The following is a 12,321-nucleotide window of genomic DNA, read 5'->3' on the forward strand; positions in this document are numbered from 1 at the left end:
AACAAAAAGAAATTTCAATTACGGAAGCATCTCTTTCCTGTTTTTGTAATTTGCTATAATTCCACATAAAAGCATAGAAAATAATGTTGGCATCTAATATGCACATGCGTGAATGATATGACTCTGAATTCAAGATAAATTTTGACCTAATATAGAAAGAGATGTGAAAGACAATGTTCATAGTGATGCTATTAGTTATAGAAAATTGCAAAGAATTGTGTATATATCCTTCCCAAAGCTAGGCCATAAACTATAACCTAAATCTCTTTCTTGCAACATACTCAAGATCAGGTTTAAACCAAATTGGTATTTCATTGCCTCGGTATTCTCCCATGAAACCAAAATATAGGTTCTCCTTTCTCATATGTCATGTCCAACACAGCCTTGGTAAGGACAGAAGACACTGTTCCTGTCTGTAGAACTTCCACCAGTATAAATGGCTGCCATGCACATAATATTTGTTTTATAATAATATATGTATTTTCATAATCTTCCAAGAAGAATGTCCTCCTGGTTAATGTCAATAGTTCAATAATAATCAAATACAGTCTGAATCCAGGAGGTGAAGTTATAGTCAGTGTCTCAGAAAAATGGTAAACAGTGGAAACTTTAGGACAGCCCTTAAGGCAGCAGAAAAGAACTCTAAAAACAAAAGTTCAAAAATATATATTTTCTCAACTATGTAAAATCATATGGATGAAATATGAATTATATAAAAGGCTTCACAGATCTAAAGGGATAGAGGAAGCTCTACTAAGTATCAGAATGATACTAAGGAAAGATATCAAGAGATTTAGGGAATCCTGATGTAAGGGCAAGAACAGACCCAAGTAAATTGTTGTTGTTGTTTGTTTGTTTTTGTTTGTTTGTTTATACTTACAAGTGCAGGCAGATTTCTGAGTTCAAAGTCAGCCTGGAACAGAGCTAATTTAGGTCCAGATGTAGTCAAAATGGTAATCTCAGGACAAAGTCCCATCTAGCTAAGTTTGAAAAAGCAGACAAACCTCTGAATTCTTTTGTAATGTTTAAAAAAAAGAAAAAGAAAAGAAGAAAAAAGAAAAGAAATGTAAAAGAAAAAAATGCACTTGCTGTCCTTTAGCTAAGGTAATAGAATGCTGATTCCTAGGATGGTCAAGAGGGAAACTAGAATATCTGAATTCTATAAATAAAAAAAAAGCTGGGCTTTTGATCTGTATGAGATGACCTAACAGAAAGTGATAGCAGTTTTCTATACTTTTTTCTAGTGAGAGCTGAGCTCTCTGGAGATTTCTGCAGAGCAAACACAGCTCTTCAGGAATTTTTTTTCTAGCAGGATTTCAGATTTTTGTTCAGAAAATCCATGGTGAGTGAACACAGCTTTTTCAGAATGTTTTATAGCTCTTTTAGAATTTTTTCCCTAGTACAGTTTCTGACCTTGGTCCGAAATTCCAAGAATTACTTAAAGAGCAGCTATCCAAAGAAGATTGAAGAATAAAAACATCTTGATTAGAATTTTTTATTTGTTTGTTTTTATTATTTTATTTTTGGTTTTCTGATTTTGATTGGAAACTCGAGAATTGGTAAGAGGACTGAGACAGGCTATCTCCAAGACAGGCTTCAAAGTGGCAATTCCTGAGTCTAGGCCTAAATTTCTGTTTCCCAGTACTGGTCAAGTCCAGACAAGTCAGTTACTGGAAAAACCTCAAGCTGAAGGAAGCCAATCAGAAATGCCCAAACAGAAGCTGCCTTACCACCAGGTTGGAGGCAAGAGTAATGATTCTGCAACAATTGCCAGGCTTCCCCAGGAACAGTTTCTAGCCCTCACCCTACCCCCACTCCACCCCCACCTCCTCCCACCCCTGCCTTCCACTGATGGTTATGGTATGTCCAAAGAGGCCTAGACAATTCCAAAGACTCCGGACCTTAAACATCTGCCTAAACACTCAAGAGGTCATCTACCCCTCCCAGGAATCCCCCTAATCTGCTATAAATTGGGCCTGAGAGCTTACCTGGGCATCTCCATCTTGGTAAATGGCAGACCCCCCTCCCCCATATGCTGGACTTCTGCAGAATAAAAAGTTCTTTGCTTTTTCATACTCATTGAGTCTGGGCTATTGTTCTTTGACAAATCACAGGCCCTTACATTACTTTTAAATATTTTTCTAGCAGGATTTTTGATTTGTTCAGATGATCCAAGAATTTCTTCATAGCAGCTTTTCTAAACTTGGTCAGGAAACCAATGAACTATCCAGAGAGCTTTTAGAATTCTGACTAGCAAAAGAGAGCTGTCTTGAGCACAAAGTAAATTATCTCTACCAGAGAGTTTTATAATAGCAAGAGAAAGTTGTTTTAAGCAGAGCAGAACAGTGAGAGAGAGAGGTTTGGGAAGCCATCTCAACAGAACACCAGCGTGGACCCATGATTTGACTTTGAATCTTTTGTCTTTGTTAATCCCACACACCCCTTTTCTCAGGAACCCAGACCTAGCTGAGGCTGGTTCTTGGCACTCTGACATAATAGTCTTCTTAAATACCTATAAGTAGTTTTCAGAGAACATATTTGGCAATTTGATTCACCTGGAAAACACCTAGGAAGTTAGTAATATATGGATTTGTCTACCTGACTAGCTGTGTGATAATTGGCATGTAGGAAAGCATGGGAAGGATGGACACCTACTCCATATGTCTGTCCTCTCATCCATTCCCATGCTGCCCTAGTACCCAAAAACGTGAGCATCAGCTTACCATGCAGGCTTGCTTTCTCTCACCCAAACTGCTTCCTGACACTATAAGATGAACATGTTTTTTCTGACCCAGTCTCCTATAATAGGAATACTCTGTGACAGTAGTCATACTTAGAAATGGAAGAAGCCAAACCACTGATTGAAATCCCTAAAACTGTAAGGCTAAATGAAATCTTATATCCTTAAAAAAGTTGCTTTTACTGCATCACAGTGATAAAATCAGCAACAAGTCAATGTAAATAAAACTATCAAATCTACCAGAAGCAGAGGATTCCTGTCATCTTCAGGTCAATCCTGCCTTGTGTTTCTGCTAGTGGTTAATCAGCAAGGCTATGTCAATGTAATGGATTTCAATGTCTTTTCCTTATTTTTCACATTATCATTTACCCATGGTAAATTTCAGTGGGCATTTGTTGATGTTTCCTAGAGCATATTTAACCTGACATTATATCAGTTTTAACCAGGCCTTTGCTAGGCCATTTTGTCTTGTTCAATTTTTATATTTTCTGTGTTATTATTTTATGTAAATGTTTTCTAACTCAAATATAAATGTTTTGCTCTTTCTTTACTTCACTAATATTTTTAACAATAAACTTAATATTTATTTTTCCTAATTATATGTAAGATATTTTGATCAGTAGGTAATACATGCTATATTCACTTTTGCCTGTTGTTCAGTATGATTTATTAAGTTTAACTGAAACAAATAGTTTTGTAATAAATAAACTTGTAACAAGTAGCAGGGGATTGTGTAAGCTGTGAGCTGCATCTTTCACAAAAAATCTAAACATGATTTTCTTTAAGAACTGTCAACTTTTATATATATATATAGTTGTGATATATAAAATATACTGTATATACTACTAAATTAGAATGAAAATATTTTTCAAATTAAACCATTACAACATCTTATAGACTCTAGAAATATCCTGTGTACACATTGCCATCTGTAGTTACTTAAGTGATGTTTTTCTAGTTATGAAGAATTTATTTTTGATAATTTCTGAGCTATAAAATAACATAATTTGCTCTTATGTTTTGTTTAAATTTTGAACTTTTACATGTCTTCCTTACCTGGACGTTTACCATATTATATTAGCACATAACCTGATAATAACTTTTCTCTAAAAATAGGCAATGTTATTATGTGAAAGCACAGTGCGAATTGTACATTTGCCAAGACTTGTGTAGAGAAAGCATCAGATGTTTGTCTTACAATCAAATTTTTTTAGCATGAAAATACTAGCATCTACAATCCAATTAAATCAACTTTTAGACTTTCTCTACTTCAAATCATTCTGTAGAATAAACTATTGTATTCATGGGTCATAATCCATATTTTGATCAATAGAATTAGAGAAAGAAAAGTTGGCAAGAAATTAATTATTTTATTATACCACAAGTCTCTAATAAGACATATAAAACTTAAGCAATTCAAATCATGAAAAAATAATCTGACTTCTCAAATCTTTGTGGCTTTACTACCAGAGTAAATATTTTTTTTGGTGACAGAATAAGGGTAATATAAGCCTTGGAAAATAAATTAAGAAACTAAAACCTCATTATTGAAGGTAATAACATTCAGGAAGCAATGTCATTAGTGATAAATAAATTTTAAAATATTGCTTTACTATTTTAAGAAATTAAAACATTGTTGAACTTTTAAGATTTAAAATAAAATTTGAACAATCTTCTTTATCTTCGTATAGGTAAAAAATGTGAGATAATGCAAATTCTTATTTTTAAGCCTCTCTTAATTCCTCCTATATTATAGTTGTTATAGTCTTAGATGTTGCAATACTAAAATATACAAAACAGAATTATTTTTCTTCTTTTCTCGTTCTTTCTGTTTCTTTTCTTTTTTTCATTTTGTAGCTTTTCTGATTCAAGATTTTTAACCATAAAATGCATTCTTATTAAAGGAGATAAAATGACCAAAATATTGATTCCTTTTAAAAATTAACAGCTATGTATGATTATTTTACTTTCTCTTGATAAATTAAATTTCCTTAGGCAAACTATGCCTTCTGATCAGGTAGTGCTTTAGCAGTAGTGTTCACAGCATCAGAAGCAACTTTCCCAATGAAAAATTATTCTAAGTGAAGTAATGAATGAGAAATGGACCATGAATTAAAGACACGTATGCTTTAAGCATAGTCTGAATACTATAGGCAATTGCTTCTATACAGACTTCATGACATACCATTGCTTTGTCTTATAATTTACAAATATATTATCTTCAGCTTTCTTTGTTCTTTCTATGCCTATTATTTCTTTTCCCCAATAATATGTCTAATATTACCTTTAAATTCAAATTAAATAATATTAGTGAGGAAATGATAGATTTTTACTTGTTGGCATTTCTGTTTTGCAAAACACCACATTCCTTACCGTAGGTCTCTTCCACAACTAATGTGTGAACTTATCAATTGTCTTCTTACTTTGTAACTATGAATGTTTCTTATTGGTGTGTCTATACATGAAAAATGTTGTTTAAGAACACTGATTCAAAGGAATTTTTTTTAATTATAAAAGAAGAAAATGTGGCTCCTAGAGATGGTTCAACATTTAAAGGCGCATGCAATGAAGATTGATGACCTGGGTTTGCTTGATCTACTACACAAGAAAGAATGAATGGAGAGAATGATCAATCAACTTCCAAGGTTTGTTATAGAAGTTTGGATGACAATGATTTCCATAGGTTAATATATTTGAATGGTTGGATCCCTGCTTGTAGATTGTTGGTGAGAATTAGGAGGTGTGGCCTTGTGGGAAAGGACATGTCAGTGGAGGTAGGTTTAGAGGTTCCAAAGGTCCACACCAGGACCAGTCGTCTTTTGTCTTCACCAGTTGCCTGTGAACCAAGTTGAAAGATGTCTGCTTCTGCCCTATCACCATGCCTTTCTGCTTCCCTCAAGGAAGATAATGAATTATCACTGTGAAACAGTCAGCAAACCTTCATTTAAAATCTTTACTTTATAAGAGTAGTCTTAATCATGATATCTGTTCACAGCTATAGAATAGTAACTAATAAAGTTGTTCTGTGACCTCTACCCCATGACCATGGCACACATATGTGTGTACACATGGACATATACATGAATAAACAAATCAACATAAATGACAAGAGAACTGAAAGATACTAAGATAGTTCAGCTCTCTATTTCTTTATTTATCCTATTCCTATTATCTTTTCCCCAATAATTTGTCTAACCATATCCTCATGATTTAAATAAAAAAAAATAGTGAGGAAATTATAGATTTTATTGGTTTTCCTGGTCTATCTGTGATATTTATTAGTAGTAAATCTGAATTCATAACACAGCCTTGCTTACTTGTACATTATTCCAGAGATTTCAGAAAAAGAAGACATATATTGAAGGAACTAAAAAGGAAAATTAAAGGCATGAGCATGATGAAGTTTTCCAGGTACTAAATATATATATTATGAGGCTAATAGCTAATGGATATTCAATAAATTGTGCTGATTAATAAATGAGCTTTAAAATAAGAGTGATTATTAGCAATTTAATGAAGTGCAATAACCTTATTAAGAAATTAACTGCCTCATTTCTTTCCTTTAGGCATCTCATAAATAATAAAGTTTATGTTGCATCTACATTAAAGGAGGGTATATAAAACTGTGCCCATACAGATCCTTTGGGATTTAGAAATCTTTTGATTCTCAGCAGTCTCAGAATGGATGTGTTTTGGTTCCTCCTGTGCAATGATGAATGCAAATTATAAAGAATTAAAATATACCTGAACATGTAATTAAATCTTGATTTAAAATAATTTAGATAAATGAAGAAAAATAGCTAAATTTGTTTTTATTGAATAATGTGTTATTAATGCATATATTTGCTTGGCTTTATTAAAAGATGTGGTGAGTTAAAATGGCCCCTTATATGTGGGTTGTATGTCCATACAGATAATCTGGAAAGTGCTGTCATTAGATACAAACTAGTTTGTAGCAAACTAAAGAAAATGAAATCAAGCCTTCCATTGATCACTATGAATGAAAATTTAACACATAAATAACCAATTTTATAAGAAAACCTTGAAACTTTAATGGGCCTTAAGAGTAAATCAGTGTTAGATTATGTAACAATATTTCTAAAACAGCATCTTTTTCATTGTCAATACCTGGCAGACAATTTGATAGTCGTGAGCATGGAACTGTTCAGAATGTTAACAGTATTGTCTGTCTTACGTGGAGCCGTTATCATCCTCATCTATTAATGTGGCTATAAATACCACAGTTAAATATTACCAAGCTGTGTCATCTTCAGAAACCAATATTGGTTGAGGTGCACAGAGATTGTATCCAAATTAACAAAATTAGAAATGAAAGGGGAGATATAACAACAGAAACTGAGGAAGATCAAAAAATCATCAGATCCTACTACAAAAGCCTATACTCAACACCACTGGAGAATCTGGAGGAAATGGACAATTTCCTAGACAGATACCAAAAACCAAAATTAAATCAGGACCAAATAGATCATCTAAACAGTCCCATAACCCCTAAAGAAATAGAAGGGGTCATAGAAAGTCTTCCAAACCAAAAAAGCACAGGACGAGATAGTTTCAGTGCAGAATTCTATCAGACCTTAAAAGAAGACTTAACACAAATACTCTTCAAACCCAATTCCTTCTATGAAGCCACAATTACACTGATACCAAAACCATACAAAGATCCAACAAAAAAAGAGAACTTCCGACCAATTTCCCTTATGAACATCAATGCAAAAATACTCAATAAAATTCTTGCCAACCGAATCCAAGAACACATCAAAACGATCATCCACCATGATCAAGTAGGCTTTATCCCAGGGATGGAGGGTTGGTTCAATATACGGAAATCCATCAATGCTATCCACTACATAAACAAACACAAAGAAAAAAACCCGCATGGTCATTCCATTGGATGCTGAAAAAGCATTTGACAAAATTCAGCATCCTTTCATGCTTAAAGTCTTGGAAAGAACAGGAATTCAAGGCCCATACCTAAACATAAAAGCAATATACAGCAAACCAGTAGCCAGCATCAAATTAAATGGAGAGAAACTTGAAGCAATCCCATTAAAATCAGGGACTAGACAGGGCTGCCCCCTTTCTCCTTATCTTTTCAATATTGTACTTGAGTTACTAGCTCGGGCAATTAGACAACATAAGGAGGTCAAAGGGATACAAATTGGAATGGATGAAGTCAAACTATCATTATTTGCAGATGATATGATAGTCTACCTAAGTGATCCAAAAAACTCCACTAGAGAACTCCTACAGCTGATAAACAACTTCAGTAAAGTGGCAGTTTATAAAATCAACTCAAGCAAATCTCAGCAACAAAAGAAAGTCTGGGGGAGTATCCTTGACTTCAAGCAATACTACAGAGCAATAGTGTTAAAAATTGCATGGTATTGTTACAGTGACAGGCAGGAGGATCAATGGAACAGGATTGAAGATCCAGAAATGAACCCACACACTTATGGCCACTTGATCCTCGACAAAGAGGCTGAAAATATCCAATGGAAAAAAAGATAGACTTTTCAACAAATGGTGCTGGTTCAACTGGAGGTCAGCATGCAGAAGAATGGGAATTGATCCATCCTTGTCTCCTTGTACTAAGCTCAACTCCAAAATGGATCAAGGACCACCACATAAAGCCAGACACTCTGAAGCTAATAGAAAAGAAACTGGGGAAGACCCTTGAGGACATCAGTACAGGGGGAAAATTTATGAACAGATCACCAATAGAGTATGCTCTAAGATCAAGAATTGACAAATGGGACCTCATAAAATTACAAAGTTTCTGTAAGGCAAAGGACACCATCAAAAGTAGAAATCAGAAACCAACAAATTAGGAAAAGATCTTTACCAACCCTACATCAAGTAGAGGGCTAATATCCGATATATACATAAACTCAAGAAGTTAGACCTCAGAAAACCAAATAACCCAAATAAAAATGGGGTACAGAGTTAAACAAAGAATTTTCACCTGAAGAACTTCAGATGGCTGAGAAGCATCTTAAAAAATGCTCAACTTCATTAGTCATTAGGGAAATGCAAATCAAAACAACCCTGAGATTTCACCTTACACCAGTCAGATTGGCTAAGATTAAAAATTCAGGAGACAGCAGCTGTTGGCATGGATGTGTAGAAAGAGGAACACACTCCTCCACTACTGGTGGGGTTGTAAATTTGTACAACGACATTGGAAATTAGTCTGGCGGTTCCTCAGAAAACTGGGTACCTCACTTCTGAAAGATCCTGCTATACCACTCCTGGGCATATACCCAGAGGATTCCCCAGCATGTAATAAGGATACATGCTCTACTATGTTTATAGCAGCCCTATTTGTAATAGCCAGAAGCTGGGAAAAAACCCAGCTATCCCTCAACAGAAGAATGGATGCAAAAAACAGTGGTATATATACACAATGGAGTACTATTCAGCTATTAGAAACTATGAATTCATGAAATTCTTAGGCAAATGGATGGAGCTAGAGAACATCATACTAAGTGAGGTAACCCAGTCTCAAAAGATCAATCATGGTATGTACTCACTAATAAGTGGATATTAACCTAGAAAACTGGAATACCCAAAATATAATCCACACATCAAATGAGGTACAAGAAGAATGGAGGAGTGGCCCCTGGTTCTGGAAAGACTCAGTGAAGCAGTATATGGTAAAACCAGAACAGGGAAGTGGGAAGGGGTGTGTGGGACAACAGGGGGAGGAAAAGGGTCTTATGGGACTTTTGGGGATTAGGGGTTTAGAAAAAGGGAAATCATTTGAAATGTAAATAAAAAATATACCAAATTAAAAAAAAAAAGCCAAAATTCCAGAAGGTAAATTTCAAAATACAAAGGGAGGAGGAAAGAGTAACATTTTTTATGTTTGAGAACATGGGATTAACTTACTATGTCATAAAGCATAATTTCAACCTAGACAATGGGAATACAAGATAACATAGGTAAGAAACAAAATAACTCACAGTTAAGTGTTGCTAGTAACCTTATCAAGGATCATCTCTTTACAGCAAGTAGAGACAATCAAGCATACAGCCAAACACATTACAGAAAGCAAAGTTAATAGGAAGCCAAAGTCCAATGGATATATCTTAGTGCTTTCTACTATGGAAACTTCTTAGAAAGATTTTCCATAAGATTGTAAGAGCTAGAATACTAGGAAGTCAGCTGATATGTACTCACTTCGATAATGTCAGCATGAAGACTGGAAAAACAGTACATCAATGTTCATGTTAACATGGAAGGGGGTAAATTTCACTGGGTTCCATGCCTAGACATAGAACTGAGGACTGCTGAGAGAAGACTTAACTCTAGGGAGTGGTTCGGATGTTATGGGCTATGGTCCTGTTCCCCAGTTGGTTCTTGATCCATCAACACAGTTGATACTGCTAATCAGGTTGGTAGAATAGGTGGAACTTCCATGTCTCTGCAGGCAAGCTAACATATGCAGGGGAGAGAGAAGGAGCTTTACACCAGGCTTCAAGGGGAGAAAAGGCCACCAGTCATGTAAAATCTAAGGGTGAAGTGGCAATTGGCTGGTTCCCCAACTGGGACTGGGATAACAACTAAAGCCAAAGGAAGATTTAGGGTATTGAAGTTGAACTAAATATAATTGAGTAACTAAAGTTGAGCACAGATTTAGAGTTCTGAGCTCAGAGTTTGGGGAAGGTAATGATAGCTGTGAGAGATTAGAAGTGCCCAGCAATTGAGCCAATAACACAGTTTGAAAAATAAGCTAGTGTGTGCGTGTGCATGTGTGTGTGCACGTGCGTGTGCAGGTGTGTGTGCTTCATTTGTGGATCTGAGGGAACCTGGGTAGTGCTGGTAATTTAGTCCACCTGGAACTTAAAGCGGGGTAGCAAAAACTACATGCTGCACTTAACATCTCACAAAGCTGAGCCCCCTTATTTGTTGTCTAGTACATAATTTTCAGGCTTGAAACCATATCCATAGACAGAACAAAACCACTCAGCATGTTGAATCCATATGGTTATACATACCCATTGTACTGGCTGGTTTTGTGTGTCAACTTGACACAAGCTGGAGTTATCAACGAGAAAGGAGTTTCAGTTGAGGACATGCCTCCATGAAATGTAGCTGTAAGGCATTTTCTCAATTAGTGACCAAGTTGGGAGGGCTCATTTTGGGTGGCCCCATCAATGAACTGATAGTCTTGGGTTCTACAAGAAAGCAATCTGAGCAAGGCAGAGGAAGAAAGCCAATAAGAAACATCCTTGCATGGCCTGTGCATCATCAGTTACTGTATCCTGATCTGCTTAAATTCTAGTCCTGATCTCCTTTGGTGATGACCAGTAGTAATGTGAAAGTATAAACTGAATAACCTCTTTCCTTCCCTACTTGCTTCTTGGTCATGATGTTTGTGCAGGAATAGGAACCCGAACTAAGACCAGTGGGGTATTCTTGTGACAACCTGACCATGATTTGGGGAGAACTGTGGAAGAAGTTTAGAATTTTGGGCTAGAAAGATCCATTTGATATTAAGAGCTCTGTGTAATGTTCTGTAGGAGCTTGGATAATATTGAAAACAGTGCTGAAAATGGAAACCTGGCTTGTGAAATTTCAGAGGGAACATTAAAGACTCTTATCATTGCTATTTTGACTGTGAATATTCTGTGGTTTTGGTCAGCTGGGGCTGAAGAATCAGCTGTGATTAACAAGATACCAAAAACATGGCTTTACTAGGACTATTGATGCTGGTTAGCTGGAGATAAGAAATTATCGGTGATTAAGAAGAGACCAGCATCAATGAGGCTAAATCTTCTGGGAATTGTTTTCTAAGAGCACACAGAGGCTGTGTTCCAGAGATAGCCAAGGTTGTACCTCATTCTATGGCTGGACTTGATAATGTATAAGAATCACCCAGGTGGCCAGGCGGTGGTAGTGCATGCCTGTAATCCCAGCACTCTGGGAGGCAGAGGCAGGCAGATTTCTGAGTTCTAGGCCAGCCTGGTCTACAGAGTGAGTTCCAGAACAGTTAGGACTATACAGAGAAACCCTGTCTTGAAAACAACAACAACAACAACAACAACAAAAAACAAAAAAGAATCACCCAGGTAGTACTGGTTTTGAAGGCATGAAGGGGTCATGAGGAGCAGAATAAGGCTTGGCACTGTGAGAAGCCACTGAAGCACATTGATAAAGGTACAGCCTTTGTTGTAATTGATGGCCCTGGACTGAAGGGATCATGGAAAGCATTTGAGGCTTTGCATCATGAAGACAGCCTATGAGAGGATATTTGTGAATCCTAGTTAAAGCAGAAGACAGCAGTGTTTTGCAGATGCCAGTACCATAAGATGACTACCAAGAACAGCAGCAGCATTAGAGTACAGGGCAACTGGAGCCTAGAAGATAAGTTGTGTGTTACAAAGGGCAGGGCTTGAGAAGTGACCCAAGCTCTTGGAGGAGCCCAGAACACCATGACTTAGATCTCACACATTGGACAGTTGGAGTTTGATTTAGCTTTTGATTGTAACTGTGCCCTGATATTTTTCCCTTTTGAGGGAAGAAAGTATATTAGTGGAGCCCACAGTTAAGAGACTTTG

At 36.1% G+C, this 12,321-nt stretch overlaps 1 non-coding gene across 1 annotated transcript; it reads left to right on the plus strand.

Moving 5' to 3' along the window:
* The first annotated feature begins 1,366 nt into the window (after positions 1–1,366).
* On the plus strand, positions 1,367–1,431 carry LOC127686511 (U7 small nuclear RNA). The gene has a single exon (XR_007978134.1). It is a non-coding gene; the product is annotated as a U7 small nuclear RNA (small nuclear RNA).
* The last annotated feature ends 10,890 nt before the right edge of the window (positions 1,432–12,321 follow it).

This window comes from Apodemus sylvaticus, chromosome 5 (genome assembly GCF_947179515.1).
Source record: "Apodemus sylvaticus chromosome 5, mApoSyl1.1, whole genome shotgun sequence".
Lineage (NCBI taxonomy): Eukaryota > Metazoa > Chordata > Mammalia > Rodentia > Muridae > Apodemus > Apodemus sylvaticus.